This window comes from Macaca nemestrina, chromosome 4 (genome assembly GCF_043159975.1).
Source record: "Macaca nemestrina isolate mMacNem1 chromosome 4, mMacNem.hap1, whole genome shotgun sequence".
Classification (NCBI taxonomy): Eukaryota; Metazoa; Chordata; class Mammalia; order Primates; family Cercopithecidae; genus Macaca; species Macaca nemestrina.
This window is the reverse complement of record NC_092128.1, coordinates 160,447,999-160,470,041: the sequence shown is the minus strand read 5'-3', so window position 1 is coordinate 160,470,041 and position 22,043 is coordinate 160,447,999. Positions and strand designations below refer to the sequence as shown.

The window sequence follows — 22,043 nt, the reverse complement described above, 5'->3', positions numbered from 1 at the left end:
GTCTGCAGCTCCCAGAGAGATCAGTGCAGAAGGCGGGTGATTTCTGCATTTCCAACTGAGGTACCCAGCTCATCTCATTAAGACTGGTTAGACAGTGGGTGCAGCCACGGAGGGCGAGCTGAAGCAGGGTGGGGCGTCACCTCAGCTGGGAAGTGCAAGGGGTCGGGGAACTCCTTCCCCTAGCCACGGGAAGTCACGAGGGACTGTACCATGAGGAACGGTGCACTCTGACCCAGATACTATGCTTTTCCCATGATCTTCGCAACCCAAAGACCAGGAGATTCCCTCTGGTGCCTACACCACCAGGGCCCAGGGTTTCAAGCACAAAACTGGGTGGCTGTTTGGAAAGACACTGAGCTAGCTTCAGGAGTAGTTTTTCATACCCCATTGGCACCTGGAATGCCAGCAAGACAGAACCGTTCACTGCCCTGGAAAGGGGGCTGAAGCCAGGGAGCCAAGTGGTCTAGTTCAGCAGATCCCACTACAACAGAGCCCAGCAAGCTAAGATCCACTGGCTTGAAATTCTCGCTGCCAGCACAGCAGTCTGAAGTTGACCTGGGACACTCAAGCTTGGTGGAGGGAGGGGCGTCTGCCATTACTGAGGGTTCAGTAGGTGGTGTCCCCTCATAGTGTAAACAAAGCCTCTCAGAAGTTCAAACTGAGTGGAGCCCACCACAGCTCAGCAAAGCTTTTATAGCCAGCCTGCCTCTCTAGATTCCTCCTCTCTGGTCAGGGCATCTCAAAAGAAAGACAGCTGCCCCAGTCAGGAGCTTAGAGATAAAACTCCCATCTCCCTGGGACAGAGCACCTGGGGGAAGGGGCGACTGTGGGTGCAGCTTCAGCAGACTTAAACGTTCCTGCCTGCCGGCTCTTAAGAGAGCAGCGGACCTCCCAGCACAGTGCTTGAGCTCTGCTAAGGAACAGACGGCCTCAAGTGGGTCCTGACCCCTGTGCCTCCTGACTGGGAGACACCTCCCAGCAGGGGTCAACAAACACCTCATACAGGAGAACTCCAGCTGGCATCTGGCAGGTGCCCCTCTGGGACAAAGCTTCCAGAGGAAGGAGCAGGCAACAATCTTTGCTCTTCTGCAGCCTCTGCTGGTAATACCCAGGCAATCAGGGTCTGGAGTGGACCTCCAGCAAACTCCAACAGACCTGCAGCAGAGGGGCTGACTGTTAGAAGGAAAACTAACAAACAGAAAGGAATAGCATCAACAAAACGGACATTCACATGGAAACCCCATCTGAAGGTCAGCAACATCAAAGACCAAAGGTAGATAAATCCATGAAGATTAGGAAACACCAGCGCAAAAAATGCTGAAAATTCCAAAAACCAAAACGCCTCTTCTCCACCAAAGGATCACAACTCTTCTCTAGCAAAAGAACAAAACTGGACAGAGAATGAGTTTGATGAATTGACAGAAGTAGGCTTCAGAAGGTGGATAATAACAAACTCCTCCAGGCTAAAGGAGCATGTTCTAACCCAATGCAAGGAAGCTGAGAACCTTGAAAAAAGGTTACAGGAATTGCTAACTAGAATAACCAGTTAAAAGAACATAAATGACCTGATGGAGCTGAAAAACACAGCACAACAACTTTGTGAGCATACACAAGTATCAATAGGCAAATCCATCAAGCAGAAGAAAAGATATGAAATTGAAGATCAACTTAATGAAATAAAGTGTGAAGATTAGAGAAAAAGTAATGAAAAGGAACAAACAAAGCCTCCAAGAAATATGGGACTATGTGAAAAGACCAAACCTACATTTGATTGGTGTACCAGAAAGTGACAGGGAGAATGGAACCAAGTTGGGAAAACACTGTTCAGGAGAACTTCCCCAACCTAGCAAGGCAGGCCAACATTCAAATTCAGGATATACAGAGAACACCACAAAGATACTCCTTGAGAAGAGCAACCCCAAGACACATAATTGTCAGATTCACCAAAGTTGAAATGAAGGAAAAAATTTTAAGGGTAGCCAGAGAGAAAGGTCAGGTTGCCCACAAAGGGAAGCCCATCAGACTAACAGCAGATCTCTGCAGAAACCCTACAAGCCAGAAGAGAGTGGGCACCAATATTCAACATTCTTAAAAGAATTTTCAAGCCAGAATTTCATATCAAGCCAAACTAAGCTTCATAAGCAAAGGAGAAATAAAATCCTTTACAGACAAGCAAATGCTGAAATATTTTGTCACCACCTGGCCTGCCTTACAGGAGATCCTAAAGGAAGCACTAAATATAGAAAGGAAAAACTGGTACCAGCCACTGCAAAAACATACCAAATGGTAAAGACCATCAACACTATGAAGAAACTGCATCAACTAACGGGCAAAATAACCATCTAGCATCATAATGACAGGATCAAATTCACACATAACAATATTGACCTTAAATGTAAATGGGCTAAATGCCCCAAATAAAAGACACAGACTGGCAAATTGGATACAAAGTCAAGACCCATTGGTGTGGTGTATTCAGGAGACCCATCTCACGTGCAACCACATGCATAGGCTCAAAACAAAGGGATGTAGGAATATTTACCAAGCAAAAGAAAAGAAAAAAAAAATAGCAGAGGTTGCAATCCTAGTCTCTAATAAAACAGACTTTAAACCAACAAAAATTAAAAAAAAAAATGACAAAGAAGGGCATTATGTAATGGTAAAGGCATCAATGCAACAAGAAGAGCTAACTATCCTAAATATATAGGCACCCAATACAGGAGCACCCAGGTTCATAAAGCAAGTTCTTAAAGACCTACAAAGAGACTTAGACTCCCACATAAGAATGGTGGGAGACTTTAATACCCCACTGTCAATATTAGATCAACGAGACAGAAAATTAACAAGGATATTCAGGACCTGAACTCAGCCCTGGACCAAGCAGACCTAATAGACATCTACAGAAGTCTCCACCCCAAATCAACAGAATATACATTCTTCTCAGCACCATATCGCACTTATTCTAAAATTGACCACATAATTGGAAGTAAAACCCTCCTCAGGAAATGCAGAAGAACAGAAATTGTAACAAATAGTCTCTCAGACCACAGTGCAATCAAATTAGAACTCAGGATTAAGAAACTCACTCAAAACCACACAACTACATGGAAACTGAACAACCAGTTCCTGAATGACTACTGGGTAAAAAACAAAATTAAGGCAGAAATAAACAAGTTCTTTGAAACCAACGAGAACAAAGACACAACATACCAGAATCTCTGGGACACAGCTAAAGCACTGTTTAGAGGGAAATTTATAGCACTAAATGCCCACAGGAGAAAGCAAGAAAGATCTAAAATCAATACCCTAACATCACAATTAAGATAACTAGAGAAGCAAGGGCAGATAAATTCAAAAGCTAGCAGAAGACAAGAAATAACTAAGATCAGAGCAGAACTGAAGGAGAGACACAAAAAACCCTTCAAAAAATCAATGAATCCAGGAGCTGTTTTTTTGAAAAGATTAACAAAATAGAATGTTAGCAAGACTAATAAAGAAGAAATGAATCAAATAGATGCAATAAAAAATGATAAAGGGGATATCATCACTGACCCCACAGAAATATGAACTACCATCAGAGAGTGCTGTAAAAACCTCTATGCAAATAAACTAGAAAATCTAGAAGAAACGGATAAATCCCTGGACACATACACCCTCCCAAGACTAAACCAGGAAGAAGTTGAATTCCTGAATAGACCAATAACAAGTTCTGAAATTGAGGCAGTAATTAATAGCCTAACAACCAAAACAAGCCCAGGACCAACCAGACGGATTCACGGTCGAATTCTACCAGAGGTACAAAGAGGAACTAGTACCATTCCTTCTGAAACTATTCCAAACAATAGAAAAAGAGGGACTCCTCCCTAACTAATTTTATGAGGTAAGCATCATCCTGATACAAAACCTGACAGAGACGCAACAAAAAAAGAAAATTTCAGGCCAATATCCCATGAACATCGACATGAAAACCCTCAATAAAATACTGGCAAACTGAATCCAGCAACAGATCAAAAAGCTTATCCACCATGATGGAATTGGCTTCATCCCTGGGATGCAAGGCTGGTTCAACATATGCAAATCAATCAACGTAATCCATCACATAAACAGAACCATGACAAAAACCACATGATTATCTCAATAGATACAGAAAAGGCCTTTGATAAAATTCAACACCCGTTCATGCTAAAAAACTTAGATTAGGTATTGATGAAAAGAATCGCAAAATAATAAGAGCTACTTATGACAAACCCACAGACAATATCATATTGAATGGGCAAAAACTGGAAGCATTCCCTCTGAAAACTGGCACAAGACAAGGATGCCCTCTCTCACCACTCCTGTTCAGCATAGTATTGGAAGTTCTGGCTAGGGCAATCAGGCAAGAGAAAGAAATAAAGAGTATTCAAATAGGAAGAAAGGAAGTCAAATTGTCTCTGTTTGCAGATAACATGATTGTCTATTTAGAAAACCCCATCGTCTCAGCCCAAAATCTCCTTAAGCTGATAAGCAACTTCAGCAAAGCCTCAGGATACAAAATCAACGTGCGAAAATCAAAAATCACAAGCATTCCTATACACCGATAATAGAAAAACAGAGAGCCAAATCATGAGTGAACTCCCATTCACAATTGCTACAAAGTGAATAAAATACCTGAAAATACAACTTACAAGGGATGCGAAGGACCCCTTCAGGAAGAACTATGAACCACTGCTCAAGGAAATAAGAGGACACAAACAAATGGAAAAACATTGCATGCTCATGGATAGGAGGAATCAATATCGTGAAAATAGCCATACTGCCCAAAGTAACTTATAGATTCAATGCCATCCCCATCAAGCTACCATTGACTTTCTTCACAGAATTAGAAAAAGGTACTTTAAATTTCATATAGAACCAAAATAGAGCCCACATAGCCTAGACAATCCTAGGCAAAAAGAACAAAGCTGGAGGCATCACACTACTTGACTTCAAACTATGCTATAAGGCTACCGTAACCAAAACAGCATGGTAGTGGTACCAAAACAGATATAGAGACCAATGGAACATAACAGAGGCCTCAGAAATAACGCCACACATCTACAACCATTGGATCTTTGACAAAGCTGATAAAAACAAGCAATGGGGAAAGGATCCCCTATTTAATAAATGGTGTTGGGAAAACTGGCTAGCCATATGCCGAAAACTGAAACTGGACCCCTTCCTTATGCCTTATATGAAAATTAATTCAAGATGGATTAAAGACTTAAACATAAGACCTAAAACCATAAAAACCCTAGAAGAAAACCTAGGCAATACCATTCAGGACATAGGCATGGGCAAAGACTTCATGACTGAAACACCAAAAGCAATGGCAACAAAAGCCAAAATTGACAAATGGGATCTAATTAAACTAAAGAGCTTCTTCATAGCACAAGAAACTATCAGCAGAGTGAACAGACAACGTACAGAATGGGAAAAAATTTTTGCAATCTATCCATCTGACCAAGGGCTAATATTCAGAATCTACAAAGAACTTAAACAAATTTTAAGAAAAAAACGCCATCAAAACATAGGTGAAGGATATGAACAGATGCTTCTCAAAAGAACACATTTATGTGGCCAATAAACATAGAAAAAAAGCACATCATCACTGGTCATTAGAGAAATGCAAATCAAAACCACAATGAGATACCATCTCACGCAAATTAGAATGACGATCATTAAAAAGGAAACAACAGATGCTGGAGAGGATGTGGAGAAATAGGAACACTTTTACATTGTTGGTGGAAGTGTAAATTAGTTCAATCATTGTAGACAGTGTGGTGATTCCTCAAGGATCTAGAACCAGAAATACCATTTGACCCAGGAATCCCATTCCTGGGTATATACTCAAAGGATTATAAATCATTCTACTATAAAGACACATGCACACATATGTTTAATGCAGCACTATTCACAATAGCAAAGACTTGGAACCAACCCAAAGGCCCATCAATGATAGACTGGATAAAGAAAATGTGGCACATTTACACCAGGTGTATATGTGAATACTATGCAGCCATATAAAAGGATGAGTTCATGTCCTTCGCAGGGACATTGATAAAGCTAGAAACCATCATTCTCAGCAAACTAACACGAACAGAAAACCAAACACCACATGTTCTCACTCATAAGTGGGAGATGAACAATGAGAACACATGGACACATGGAGGGGAACATCACACACCGGGGCCTGTCGGGGGTTGGGGGGCTAGGGGAGGGATAGCATTAGGAGAAATAGTGAATGTAGATGATGGGTTGATGGGTGCAGCAAACCACCATGGCACGTGTGTACCTATGTAACAAATCTGCATGTTCTGCACATGTGTTCCAGAACTTAAAGTATAATTGAAAAAAACAAAACAACAGAAAAACAAAAACTATGCTGCAATCACTGTATACTTAACCCCACTGGTATCCAAGAGTTTGTTCTCTTCTGTGGGTAAACTCTAGAAGCACTGTTCAACTCAATCATAACTCTTGCAATATTGTATCACTTGACATTAACAATCAACACAAATAATATTCAGAAATTAAACCGAGTGAAATCAGTGGAGTGTCCTGAATGAGACAGGCCCCAGGAGGTTTGCAGCGCTTGAGTGTCTAGCACCCTATTCTCAGCAAAAATGCCTGTTATGTCAATTTGCCTTGTAGTTTCACAGCTCCACTTCCACCAAGATTCAACTTCAGGTTTCCATTTCTTAACCCAGAGCGGGAATATATCCAACTGTAGCTGTTTCTCTGCCTGCAGAATTTATGGGGACAGTGAACGAGAGTATGTTGTGCTATTAAATCCTAACCAGGCAGTAAATTACAAGGAGGAAAACAAAAGCAAATTCTGCTGAGTAGGAAGATTTTTTTTATATGAATGATCGTACCTTATTCTGAGTGAGCAAATAAAATAGTGAAATATTTCTTAAGAATCTGTCATCCCAATTCATTTTTATTTTGCCTTTAGTTTAGCAATAAAAGGAGTATTTGAAAGAAATAGTTTCCACATGGGGGAAAGTAAGTTGACAGGACAGTAGTAGCCTAGCAGTTGAAAGAGTTACCAAATGAAACCTGTTTAAGTAACTACAGATTTTTTAAAATCCATGGACAGACATGCAGTGGAGAGACTCAAACTCAAATATTTCAACATTCTCAGTGTTCCTGAGACTATGGAGTGTTGGCAGCATCGTCTCTTCAGCAACGTGTGCTTCAAATTTTTCAGGGGGTGACAGTAAGGAAGGAGGGAGGCAGAGCAATGCTAGAAAATAGACAAACACCAGTCTTTGCCCCATTTGGGGGGTGACCAGTGATGATTCTTGGGGACACTGAGAGTGTTTGCCTCCTATCAAACCTATTTCTATGGTTTTTCCAGCCCACTCCTTCTCCCAAAATGGGAGCAGAATTTGGCAGACGAAGTCCACAGCATCTTTGTACCAAATAGGAAAGCTCAGAACTCAGTAGCTTTCTTGCTTTCTTTGATAATGACACAAGCCATCCACCATTGCAAGTGTCATGTTACGGAAACAAACAATAAACCCATGCCTGCGGTATTCCCAGATCTATCCACCCACTCCGCAACATTCAAAATAATATTGAGGGAATAAAATGGAAGCAATGTCATCATGCGATGGGGATTACTGTTTTAATTTGGTAGATAGAGAACTTGAGGTTCTAAGAACTTGCTGTTTTCAAGTTCACAAAAGTTCAAATCCTCCAGGGGTTCTATTGTAGCGATATTGAGAACATAGAAAAGTTGTTCAAGGTTAGGGACATTCATTCCAAGAATTCTAGATCTTAGGGAGCCTCCTTCTTTTACCAAGTTCTCAGACTCTGAAGAATTGGAAGGATTAAACTTTACACCTAATTTTTTTCTTTAAATAAGGTCAAATTAAATTTTTCCTAAAATTGTAACAGTCATAGAAGTCCTCAATGTCACATGATTTCTTTAGAAACAGATTCCCTTCCACCCTCTAGAGAGATGGTTAGGGAAGCTGTTTGCATGACAAATGACTACCAGCAAATATTTTCATCAGAAGACAAGGGAATCTCACTAGAAATTCAGGAAATCAAGGATATGGAAAGTTCTATATGTTTCCAAGATAGCTCACCTTTAATTTTTGCAGAGAAAACAAATTTGCTCTTGCTCAAGAGAGTACTATAAAACAAAGCTTTTCCAAGGATTTTTTTTTTTTTAAAGAAAGTGGGAAAAAAAGCAGAAACTAGTATATGGGACAGTGAGGACAGAAATTGTGTTCCTTAATAAAAATATTAATGAGCAGTCTGCTCACCACAACAAATGTAAATATGCAGTCAAAACAGACATGTCTTGAAATGGGAGATAGGCAAGCATCTGAAAGGAAAAAAAAAAAAAAAAACAGGGAAATAGAAACGTGCTGCTCCCAAACGTTTCTTAGGCCATCTCCTAAATCCCAGTATTTTCATTTGCCAGGTCTGGAGGGAACATTAGATATTCTTCCATTCTGACCAACACGCTCAGAAGGAGCAGTGTGAAGCTGTTTCCAGGGAGCCCATCCATCATTTCTGGAGACACTCGCTTTTCAGGTGGACACCCTTTGTGGAATCTGTCTCAGCTCCCCAGGCAGAGAGCAGGGGCTCCTCCTCTGTATTCCAGAGCCCTTCTTCCCAGCACTCTTTTGGTATGTGCCACAGTTGCATTATTATTCTTTCATGAGCACTAGTTGATAAGACGCTAAGAACCGTTGGCCAATGTATTGCAACGGACTGAATGTTGGTGACCTCCTCTCCAAAATTCTTATGTTGAAATCCTAATCCTTAATATGGTGGTATTAGGAGGTAAGGCGTTTTGGAGGTGATTAGGTCATGAGGGTGGAGCCCTTATGAATAAGGATAGTGCCCTTATAAAAATGACCCCAGGCCGGGCGCAGTGGCTGAGGCCTGTAATCCCAGCACTTTGGGAGGCCGAGACGGGTGGATCACAAGGTCAGGAGATCGAGACCATCCTGGCTAACACGGTGAAACCCCGTCTCTACTAAAAATACAAAAAACTTAGCCGGGTGTGGTGGCGGCGCCTGTAGTCCCAGCTACTCGGGAGGCTGAGGCAGGAGAATGGCGGGAACCCGGGAGGCGGAGCTTGCCGTGAGCCGAGATCGCGCCACTGCACTCCAGCCTGGGCGACAGAGCGAGACTCCGCCTCAAAAAATAATAATAATAAAAATAAATTTAAAATAAATAAATAAATAAATAAAAATAAAAACGACCCCAGAGAGCTCTCTCCTCTTTCTGCCAGAAGTTGGCAGTCTGTAACCCAGAAGAGCATCCCTCACTGGAACGCGGCCATGATGGTACCCTGATCTCAACTTCCAGCCTCCAGAACTGTGGGACATAAATTTGTTGTTTAGAAGCCCCCCCAATCTATGGCACTTTGTTACAGCCGTTCAAGCTAAGATAGTGAGTGTTATGATCCTGACTCATACATGAGTGTCAGCACATGGATTGCTCAATGAGATGTTACACTGATGCATGAGGAAAATAAGATCCAGACGTGTTCATTGACTTACCCAGTCACGCAGCTGTGTATCAAATTAAATCTCCTCAAAGCCTTAAAAAAAATATCTGGATATATAATCCAGCAAAGGGTTTTATCCTAACAAGAAAAACAACATAATATACTCAATCTTAGCCAAAAGGCCAAAAAGTGATGAAAAACTCCATAATGAAGCTGGCATAACCATAGTCCAGAACCCAAATGTGTGCTTCAGATTAGCTGTGTTCTTTTTAATATTTAAACAGTAACCCTGCGCTCACTGTGCTCAACAATGTGGAGAGAATTTGAAGCTTCTGAGTGAATGCAAAAAGCAATTCCATCCAGGTTTTCAACATGCGTGTACCACCCTGTGCTGGGAATGAGGACACAAAGGTGAATGAGGCGGATCTTGGCCCCTGAGGAGCTTGTCATCTACTGAGCACTTAATGAAGACGCCAGGGATTCTTTTTTTTTTTTTTAAATAAATACAATTTTTCAAGAAAAAAAATGTTTCCACAGAAAAATAGTAGATATAATTTATTTTTTGAAAAGTTAAAGAGAGGTTGAGGAAGAAGACACACTAAAGGAAGAGAACAAGAGTGATTCCAAGTTCTGGTACCCTGCCTAGGGAGGCCTTGCTGCTCTCGGGCAGCCTGGAGCTTGTCAGTGCTCTTTATTGCTTTGGGACAAATGGGGGTGTTGTCAGTGTCCTTGTCCTTGTCATTCTTTCTTAATCCATCATATGCCCTATATGCTGAACGACATGCCAGAACTTCATGGGGAATTTCCTGCTTTGTGTTCCAGGAAACTCCCAAATTCCCAGCTGATGCTGATGCTGCAGGTTCAGATACCAGATGTTGAGGCACCCTCCTACCCCACCCCAGAAAAGCAACTCTCTCAAAACGTAGAGAGAAAGAGGAGCCAGCAAAGCCATCTCTAACACCATCTTCCTACTTCGCTATCTACTCGTGCACCATCCAACTCCTCCCACCTTTGCCCAGTCCCTTTTCCTGCCATCCACTGTCTCTTCCAGAATGGCTGAAAGCCCTTACACAGCCGAGTTCACAGCAAATTCATGGACATGCAACCTGGGCAGCCACACAGAGTCCTGTGCTTAGTAGACCCCATGCTTAATGTTCTCCTGTTGTCATCTTGAAATCCTTAATCAAGTTTTTATTATTGTTTTAATTAGAATGTATTTATTTATAAATTAGATTATTAGAAATTAGACTATATTTTTAAATTATTTATAATTTAATTATAACTATTATTTCCCCTCATTTTTATTTTCCATGATGTCCCACAAATTATGTTCTAATGACCCCATCCTTTTAAAATCTAAGCATCGGGACTGCACAGGTTTTCTATCAGCACAGTGCCTGAGCTGTATGTGGTTTTTGCTATCCCAGGCATTATCACAGCAGAGTACTGAAGTCCAAATAGTGGCTGAGCTGCAGGTGCTACTGTTCTTCCTCTGGGAGTTAAGAACCATGATGAAAGAATTTTTGGGGGATGCCATAACAGGTTAAAGGGAGCAACAATTTCCAAACAATGCCAGCCATGAAGCTTGGTCTTCCTGTCAGTCACAATCCACTGATGCATTGGCAGAGTCGGATCTGTTCCTGAGGTCTACCAAACATCCTCCTGGGTAAACAGATCAGAGCTAACTAAACAAAAGTGACTTGGCAACAATCCTGTTAGCACACACACAATTACAATAGACTGCTATACAATCACAACGGCTCTCAAAATCTGGTGGCTGAACCTGCAGCATCAACACCCCCTGGGGATTTGTTAGAAATGTACAGTCTCGGATCTACCAAATCAGATTCTGGGGATGGGGCCTAACAACCTGTGTTTTACCAAGCTACCAAGGCGATTCTGATGTCACTAAGAACCACTGGCTTATACATGAAAGAAACAAGAGTTTCCAGCTGCAAAAAATGTAGTATCAATTATGATTAATGTCCTTCACCATTTGACCTACTGAGGAAACACCTATTGATTCATTCAGTCATTTACTTCCATCAAAATTCTTTTTATCCATATATTAAATACATGTAGGAGTGTATGTGTGTGTTTAAGCCTCTTAAGTGAGCCAGGCACTGCAATGGATGGTATGTGTCATAAAAGGGTTTATAATCCAATGCAGGGGAATGAAAGAGTCAAATTTATAAACATGAATAACTGCCTGGAATTCTGGGTGAGAAGTATCAGAAAATATAATATGTGTTTGACCCAGGGAAGAGATTACATAGAATTTGTTGAAGCATAGTTAGGGAGAACTTAAGGAAAGTTTTCTTCTACAACTACTGATTATTCTACAATTCTAGTTATTCTACAACTAGGATTTTGATGAACAGACATGGGGAAGAGAAACGTCCAGGCACAGGAACAGCATGAAGGTATGAGGTGGACAAGAATAGAGTGTGTTTCCAGATAAGCATATAATTCCATTGCCTTGGAGTGTGAATTCTGTGAGAAGGATTAATCTGGGAATAAACCAGAGTAACAGTGTGGGATTCTGTTACTCCAGCTTCTGGAGTAAGGGCCTTGAGTGTGAGGCAGAATTTGGACTTCCCAGAATGAGAGTGAGAGCTGTGTTCTGAGCCCTGTTTGTTGGGGGTGAGGAGGGGCGGGGGTCTCAGCTTCCTGTTCCGTTTAGGCCACATTTTGACTGTGTGATTCCAGGGAAAAGCATCTAAGCAATTTGTGATGCCATTCTGACAAAGGGAAAAATGTATTTGTCTGTTTATTTCACAGGTAAAGTGAGATAGGCAGAAACAAGTTTACAGGCATTTGGAGACAGAGCCACGTTGCTGGCCCATCTTGTGAGACCAGGGGATTCTTCAGGCCCTTGCCAGGTGATGCATAGCATGCTATTTGTAAATCGACTTTTTAATCTTTCACATCAGATGCCTTCTTGAGGACAGGTTTTTGTGGGTTTTTTTGGTGATATATTTTGTTCATTTTTTTTTTTTAAGTCAAGAGTAATTTGCAGTTTGGAAAGTTTTCCTGAGCAAGGGTGTGTTTAATCTTCTGCTTTTAGCCACCAGACTTCCAGCTCATCTCTCTCCACCCTCATCTCCTGCACGGTGTTATGGATGGGGTAATAGGCAGCCGCCAGCCTGTCTAAATCCAGGCACAAGAGACATCTATGACAACACGATGGGCCCTGAGGCAAGGGAGGAATATCATTTGGTAACTACCTTTCTAGCTATTTCTGCCTGATTCATTACACTCACTCTTTCGCAAAGAAATATGCACAAACAGATTACAATGAGCAAAACATCCCATTAAAAAATATGTATGTGCTTGGAAAAAAATTGATTTCTTTTGAGTGTTAGTTCTTGAGGGCAAAACCATCTATGATGCTGTACAGCACTCAAATGACATAAGTAATTTGATGCTTTGAAGGCCTCATTTAAAAAGCAGTACAAAAATAGCCAGGGGAATGTAAAACAGTGCTACTTCTATGGACAGCAAGTTGGCAATACCCATCAAAACCTAAAATCCAGTAAAATGTGAACCAAAAGTTATAGGGCTTTATCATCTTGGCTCTGTAAAAGGTTAGCCAATAAAGTATTGTTTGTAATAACAATTTTTAAAAATAATTAGAAGCAAACCAGAATGATGTGAATAGGGAACTGGTTAAATAAAGTATAACCATAGAGTACTTGGCGATCAGAGCAAAGAATAAGGAAGCACTTTATCCCCTTCCATATGGAGAAAGCTTCATAATTTACAGTTTGTGACAAATGAAAATGACAGCACAATGTGATCAGTATTTTACAATTAAAAAAATCAGGAAAAAAAGTCTGTAATCTCAGTACTCTGGGAGGCCAAGGTAGGAGGATCACTGGAGTCCAGGACTTGGAAGCTACAGTGAGCTATGACTGCGCCACTGCACCCCAGCCTGGGTGACAGAGTGAGACCCTGTCTCAAAAAGAAGACAAATCAGAAAAAAAGAGTTTATATGTATTTTTATTTTTATTTTATTTTATTTTTGAGGTGGAGTCTTGCTTTGTCTCCCAGGCTGGAGTGCAGTGGCATGATCTCGGCTCACTGCAAGCTCCGCCTCCCGGGTTCCTGCCATTCTCCTGCCTCAGCCTCCCGAGTAGCTGGGACCACAGGTGCCGCCACCATGCCCGGCTAATTTTTTGTGTTTTTAGTAGAGATGGGATTTCACTGTGTTAGCCAGGATGGTCTCAACCTTCTGACCTCGTGATCCACCCACCTCAGCCTCCCAAAGTGCTGGGATTACAGGAGTGAGCCACCACGCCCGGCCTATACGTATTTTTATGTACAAAAATATACACCAAAATATATGGCTACAAAAAAAAGAACATAACCTTGGCAGCTTCCAAGGAAGACAACTAAGGGGCTAGGACATGAGTTGGGAGAGACTACATTGCATACCTTTTTTATTCTTTTAGATTTAGAGGTGCATAAATGTATGATTAAAAGGTAAGTGTATTAAAATGAGAATTTTAAACATTTTTAAAAATAACTTCGGCAACAGAACAAGACCCCAACTCTAAATAAACTGCCTAAAATATAAACTAGAAATTCTAATTTCTCTTAATCATTCTGAAGGACTTCAGTTTTGAAATTGCTTTTCCTAAAAGCTCAACATAACTTTTACATTAAAAAAAAAAAAAAAAAAAAAATAGGATGGTCCTGCTAAGAAAAATGGGATGATCCAAGTATCTTTACCTTTATCCCAAAGAGAAAAAGCCATAAGCCAGTTCCTTAGTTCATTCGGGCTGCTACAACAAAATACAATAAACTCTGTGGCTTTTAAACTACAGAAATGTATTTCCCACAGTTCTGGAGGCTGGCCAGTCCAAGAGCAAGATGTTGGCAGATTTTGTGTCAATGGGGGTCTGCTTCCTGGTTCATAAACAGCATCTTTGCACAGCATCCTCACATGGTGGAAGGGGTCCAGAGTCTCTCTCTGACTCCTTTTATATGAGCATCAATTCCATTTGTGAGGTCTCCACCCCCATGACCTAATCACCTCCCAAAGGTCCCTCTTTCAAATACCATCACCTTGGAGGTTAAGATTGACATAGGAATTTTAGGGAGACACAAACTTTTAGAACACAGCAGTCGAGGAAGAAAATCACTGACAGAGATCATAAAAAAGGAGGACAATATGTAAAAGTGTGAAAGGGAAGGGTACATTAAGCCCAGTTATTTATTTTTGTTTCCCTTGTTTCAGAAAAATAGTCGTTGGACTTAGTAAATTATATGCAACACAAAAATGCAATGTCTATAAAAATAAACCAGATGCTCAATAACAATTATTCACTAAGTGAATACACAATATTTTTTTAATGAAATCAAAGAGAAAGTCTGTACATGTGACCTCTTAAAGAAGACACATGCCCTCTAATGAATAAACAACATCTTCACACTAATGATTATCAGTTCCCAGAGAGGTTACTTAGAATATATTTAAATGTAGGCAGAAGTGATAATAACAGAACATAACTGAGTAAAAGCCATTGTACAAGGGACCAAAACAAAGGAATTCAAATGAGCAGCCCTGTGATGATCTGTTTAAGGATGCATTTCAGATCATCAGAGAACAGACAGGACTACGAACTCTTTTAAACTGTCTTCCATCAATATTACTCTTCTCAGCGGACTTTTGCATGATACCGAGCGGCTGTGAATTAACGTTATACTTCCCGACAAGGGCCTGGAGGTATTATCAGGTGCTGCTGTGGGACTGAATGACGGGTTTTCATCAGCAGCACAGTTAGCACTGAGTGAACGTCCTTTAACAAAAGCTGAAGAGCCTTTCTGTCTGACATGGGAATAGAAGATGTAGCTACTTCTGCATGAAAGTGAGCCGATGAGAGGGCCAGGCTTTCCCTTAAGAACATTTTAGGCTCATTTCAACATATGCATAAATGAGAAATTGGTCAAAATTTGACCAAAGTTGAATATTTTTGCCTGAAATAAATAAAGCCAAACAAGTGTTATCAAAAGTCCACCTTAGTCACCTTTTTAAAGCCAGAACAGCACCCGGTGAACATTTAGATTTGAGCAAATGACTTTATGGTGAAGGACCAGAAATAAACTGGTTAGAAGATGTATGTCTTGATAACTAAATCAGTTGACTTGCAGTACATGGGTGTAAGCAAAAAAACAGTTAAATGTTAGCAGATGCTTAAATAAGAAAGCTGATTTGGCTATATTTTAGCTGAAGTTATTCTTTCTGGCAATATATCAGTTAGAATAAGCTTCACCCTCATTTAACTGAAGAACCAAAATAACAGTGGCTGAAATGAAACAAGAGAATTTTATTTCTCTCTTATATAAAAGAAGTCTAAAGATAGGCAATTCAGGACTGGTGCAATGGCTCCATAATTATCAGGGACCAAGGTTCCTCCTCCCCTTTTTCTGAACGTGCTGGTCGGTTTCCATCTTCGAGGTCATCTACATGGTCCAAGATGGCCAGCCATGGCCTTTGCAAACATGCCTGCTTCACAAGTACAAAGAGGGGAGAAGAAAGGGGGCACGACTCTCAACTGAGTGTTGGGGAACTATAATTTAAAAAACAAATATTCTCTCAATCCAGAAATCCTCTCCACAAAAGTGACAGATGAAGAAAGCCCTTTTATTTTTGAATAAGCGTGAAACCAGAATGTAATGCATATCACAGGCAATCTGATAGATTACACAGAGAGAAATCTCACCCTTCACACACCCAAGCACAACCAACCTGTTGCACAAAGTTCTCAGGAGAAATCATAACTAGTCTTCAAGAGAGAGGTCTGGACAGCACCATTTTATTATACTTGGTTTATCCTAAATCTACCTGGCAATTGTGGTGACCATTTGCGTAAATTAACTGGCTTTATACAAAGGAACACTAAACTTCTCATATTGTTTAGACAGGAGGTAGTTTTACAACTTGCAGTCAGGCTAAAATTACTCCCCTACTCTCCTACTGCAACTAGGAGATAGGAAGCTATCTTCCTTGAATGTTTACATTCAAAGAAGAAGGTTCCTTCCTGAGTTCTTGAGAAAGGCATTCTAGGGTCAAGTTGACAAACGGCCTATCTACTTTTCAAAACAATTTACATACATTTCTAAGACAGCAGAAAGCACTTGCAGTTATAAGTTTCCAAAGTAAACACTCTAAGAAAAAGGAGGAGACGGATGTTACCTTCCCTTATTTTTAAGAGGGAGAATCTAAGACTCTTTAGTCTGTATTTGTCTAAGATGAGTCAATTCCCTTTAAGGAACATTTTTAGAAACCTCACATAAAAATTTCCCTTTGGGCTAGGCACGGTGGCTCACACCTGTAATCCCAGCCCTTTGGGGTTCTATATTTCAAGACATCATGTCATACATGATAAATACATACAATCTTATCTGCAAATTTTAAAAAATAAATTTTTTAATGTTGTGATGGAGAGAATGTTTCCCTAGAAATGAACTTGTTTTAAGCCACTGTGTGGTATCAGCTGACCCAGTAAGAGGCCATTCTTACTGCTGCACTGCATAGGAGTTGCTCCTATTGACGTGAGTAACCAGCGATCATCCCATTTACAATAGTGCAGGGGCAGAAAGAGGTGATACAGTTTCTCACCCATCATAAGGGTCACAGCTGACACTCCTCTAACAAAAGGCAGGTTAACAAGAGAAAAGCTTAACAAATGTATTTAACCGAAGTTTGGGGTAACACAGGAACCTTCAGAAATGAAGACCCAGAGACCCAGGGCTCTGGTCCAATGAAGAGTAGACGGCGGTGGAGAAATGTGATTAGACAATGGACACGATCTCATGGTAATAGACTGAGAGAGTGCCTTAATTCATTTGTGTTGCGGTAAAGAAATACCTGAGGCTGGGTAATTTATGAAGAAAACGTGGCTCACAGCTCTGCTGGCTGCGCATTCTTAGAAGCATAGCACTAGCATCTGCTCTGGCAAGAGCGCCAGGCTGCTTCCACTCTCGGCAGAAAGCAAAGGGGACCCGAAGTGTGCAGAGGTCACACAGCAGGACAGGAGGCAAGAGGGAGAGAGCAGGCGTTATCAGGCTCTTTTCCACAACCAGTTCTTTTGGGAACTAAGAGTGAGAACTCACTCACTCCTATGAGAATGGAACCAAGTCATTCACGAGGGATCCACCCTTATGGCCCAAACACCTCTTATCACACTCCACTTTCAACATTGGAATCAAATTTCAACATGAGACTCAGTGGGGCCAAACAAACCATTTCCAGACCTCAGCAGCAGGAAACGAGCAGGCCTCTCTGTTCAGATACTTCTTGATTTCTCTGTGAAGGATGCCTTTTTCTCAGATATAGGGGAGGACCTGCATCTAACAAGGGTCTTAAGGGAGAAGGCAGAGAGTGACATTTATAAGTTTTATGATTTGATTTGGGGTAGAAGGGTTCAAGTTTTTATCACCTACCTTGGGGAAGAGGAATTCTGGTTTTTAAGACTCGGAGACAGAGGAACAGGAGGATGGGAGAAGGTCAGAAAGAGCTTGCTTCTGAGGCCTTTCCAGTTTCCTTCAGTCCAAAGTATTCAGCCTGTCAAGGTGCCATACTCTGGGGTATGGTGTTCCAATCCCCAGCAATAGCAACAAAAATTACAGAATACTTAGAAATTATCTTAATAAGAAATGAACAAGAGCTAAAGGTAGACAATTTTAAAACCCTCTCAAGGACACAAAAGAAGAATCTATCAAAACCAGGCATGGTGGTGCATACCTGTAATCCCAGCTACTCAGGAGGCTGAGGCAGGAGAATCACTTGTACCTGGGAGGCAGAGGCTGCAGCGAGCTGAGATCGAGCCACTGCACTCCAGCCTGGGCAACAGAGCGAGGCTCCATCTCAAGACAAAATAAAGAACAAAAAAAAAAAAGAAAGCCATACTTTTTGTTAGAATGAGAAAAAAATTGACACCATAAAAATTTTAATCATCCACAGTTTTTTATTCTCTTAATACAACTTCAATAAAATAAGATTTTTTAAACCAGACAAGTTAACACTGACATTCATTTGAAAAGATAAATAAGCAAAAACAACCAGGAAAATTATAACAATGAAGAGCAATGCGGGAGGATTGGCCCTTCTAGATATGGACATATAACAACACCTTAACAGTTAAACAGCTGACACATGAATAAACAGACAAGCCAAGTCACAGAATGGGATGTCTACAACGAGACCAAAATTCACAAGCAGGCCAGGCTTGGTGGCTCACATCTATAATCCCAGCACTTTTGGAGCCCAAGGTGGGAAGATTGCTTGAGCCCAGGAGTTTGAGACCAGCCTGGGCAACATGCTGAAACCTTGTCTCTACTAAAAATACAAAAGTTAGCCTGGCGTGGTGATGTGGGCCTGTTGTCCCAGCTACTTGGAAGGCTGAGGTGGGAGAATCACCTGAGCTCAGAAAGTCGAGGGTGCAGTGAGCCAAGATCGTGCCACTGCACACTCTAGGCTGGGTGATAGAGCAAAATCTTGTCGCAAAAAAATAAAAATAAGCAGCCTGGGCACCGTGGGTCATGTCTGTAATCCCAGCACTTTGGGAGGCAGAGGTGGGCGCATTCCTTGAACCCAGGAGTTGGAGACCAGCTGGGGCAACATAGAGAGACCGTCACTACAAAAAATGTAAAAATTAGCCAGTCATGGTGGCACATGCCTGTGGTCCCAGCTACTCAGGAGGCTGAGTGGGGAGGGTCACTTGAGTCCAGAAGGCAGAGGCTGCAGTGAGTTGTAATTACGCCTCTGCACTTCGGCCTGGGTGACAAAGTGAGACCCCTTCTCAAAAATCAATCAATCGATAATAAGCAAATTTAGTAAACGTTAAGGATGGCAATTCACATCAACAGGGAAGACAGAATATTTAATATATGCTATTGGGACAACTGGGTAGCCATTTGGAAAAATGGTAAAATAGAAACAAATTTTACAATGTACACCTGGAAAAAAATTTAAGGAATAAAAAACTGGGATTAAAAAAGGAAGCTACCAGGTACAGTGGCTCACACTCATAATCCCAGCACTTTGGGAGCACAAGGTTGGTGGGACATTTGAGCTCAGGAGTTCAAGACCAGCCTGGGCAATAGAGTGAGACCCCATCTCTAGAACAAATTTTAAAAGTTAGCTAGACATGACCACACCTGTAGTCCCAGCTACTTTGGAGGCTGAGGTGGGAGGATTGCTTGAGCCCAGGGAGTCGAGGTTGCAATGAGCCGTGATTGTGCCACTGTGACACAGCAAGATCCTGTATCAAAAAAAAAAAAAAAAAAATTCAACATACTAAAAAAAAAAAAAAAATAGGCAGACATTTCCAACTGTGAATCCATTATTGAGAAGCTGTGCAAAATGGATAAACTCAACTCTATAATCAAAACTTTTGTGTAAAAACCAAACCAAAAAATAAAAAATAAACACCTATAAGCAAAAATAAAATTAAATGACAAATTAGAAAGGATATTGCAAGTTTATATTGTAGACAAAGAATATCTCTAAAATATAAAGTACGTTTCAACAATAAGAAAAAAGCTATTTAAAGTAATAAATAAATGATAAAGAATAATTCACAAAAAAGGAAATATAAAAGGATCTTAACTATATGAAAAAGATGTATAATCTCACCCATAAGTGATACAGATTAAAACTACATTGAGTTGCTCATTTTTTCTGTTAAATGGCTAAAAACTCAAAAGTTTGATAATACACTGTGTTGATTAAACTGTGGAAAAAGTCAACACTCCCACAATGCTAGTGGGGCTGTGACTTGGCATATATACTAATGGAATGTAATTAGGCATCTACAAGAATAAAAACATTCATAATATACCTTTGGAATTAGCAATTCCAATTTCAAAATTTCATTCTACAGAAGTACTTGGGCATATGTCAAATAATATATGTCACAGTTATTATGTCATATAAAGCATAATTTGTAATTACATAAAATTGGAAACAACTCAAAATTCTATACAGCTATAAAAAGAATACAGAGGCTATTTACAGTCTGTTTTATAATTATCTTCCGGATATAGTAATAAATATGAAATAAAACAAGATGTAGAACAATCGGTATAGGATGCTGCCTGCCATTTGCGTAAAAAGGGCAGAAAAGTAACATTAGTATCTGCTTATATATTAACCGAGTTCATGTCTATTTCTCTCCTGTCTCCCTCCCTCACCTCCAACTTCCTCCAGAGACACACACTACATATGTACATACATACATACAAGGCACATGTATATATGTTCGCATATGTGCATTTTGTAGGAGCAGAAAGATATGATACATTTTCTCACCAATGATCAGGCTGACACTTCTACAACAAAAGACAGGTTAACAAAGAAAAAACATAACAAGTTTATTAATCAAAGTTTTATATGACATGAGAGTCTTCAGAAATGAAAACCCAAAGACTCAGAGAAAACTGTTTCTTCTTGTGCTTAGTTTTGACGAAGCATGGACAGCAGTGTGGAAATGTGATTGCACAAAAGGATAAGATTTAATGGTAGTAGACGGAGGCAGGATACCCAGCCTGGCCTGTCCAGATTCTTCTTGACTTCTCCATGTAGCAATCCATCCTCCCAGCTATGGGACAGGACCTCTCTGGAATGAGGGTCTTCAAGAGAGAAGGGATAGAGTGACCTTCCTAGGTTTTATGGCTTGATTTGGAAGAGAGGGGTTCTAGTTTCTATGATCCGCCTTGGGCAAGAGAAATTCTGGTTACTGTAATTCAGTTTGGGGGAGGAAGAGGGGTGGAAGACAGGAGAGCAGCGGAGGGTCAGAGAGAACTTGGTTCTGAGGCCTTTCCAATGTCCTTCAGTTTAAAGTACTGAGCATGCCAAAGCACCATACTTTGGGGTATTGCGCTTTGAACTCTGACAATCTACGTATATACATACATGCATGCATATACACACACATACATTTAAAATCTCTAAGTTAATGGAATAAATGTTACCCTATTGGAAAGATGGTGCCAACTAAGGCAGCGTAAGACCAGGTGGAAAGGAGCCTGCTCACTGTATAGATTTTATAGGTGTTTCTAACCAGGTGGATTCATTAATTTTTTTTTTTTTTTTCTGAGGCAGCGTTCCCTCTGTCGCCCAGGCTGGAGTGCGATCTCGGCTCACTGCAAGCTCCACCTCCCGGGTTCACGCCATTCTCCTGCCTCAGCCTCCCAAGTAGCTGCGACTACAGGCGCCCGCCACCACACCCGGCTAATTTTTTGTATTTTTTTTTAGTAGAGACAGGGTTTCACCGTGTTAGCCAGGATGTTCTCGATCTCCTGACCTCATGATCTGCCTACCTTGGCCTCCCAAAATGCTGGGATTACAGGCATGAGCCACCGCGCCCGGCCGGATTCATTAATATTTTTAAAGTAACAATTAAAAATTTTAAAAACCAGGAAGTGTGTCTAGTTGGCACATGCAACTGAGGCCACAATGAAGTTGTTATGAGTTAACATTGAAAAACAGTCCATTAAAATCATAAATGCCTACATTTCTCCTGAAACATTCCTACAC

The 22,043-nt window shown here is 40.8% G+C and overlaps 1 long non-coding RNA gene across 1 annotated transcript in view; it reads right to left on the bottom strand.

Annotated features, from left to right (window-relative positions):
• Nucleotides 1-18,253: 18,253 nt before the first annotated feature.
• LOC105483475 (uncharacterized) overlaps nt 18,254-22,043 on the bottom strand; it is a 74,624-nt gene continuing 70,834 nt past the window's right edge. Inside the window, exon 4 of the long non-coding RNA XR_011622716.1 lies at nt 18,254-19,767. This is a non-coding gene — a long non-coding RNA (uncharacterized lncRNA). The remainder of the gene's footprint in view (nt 19,768-22,043) is intronic.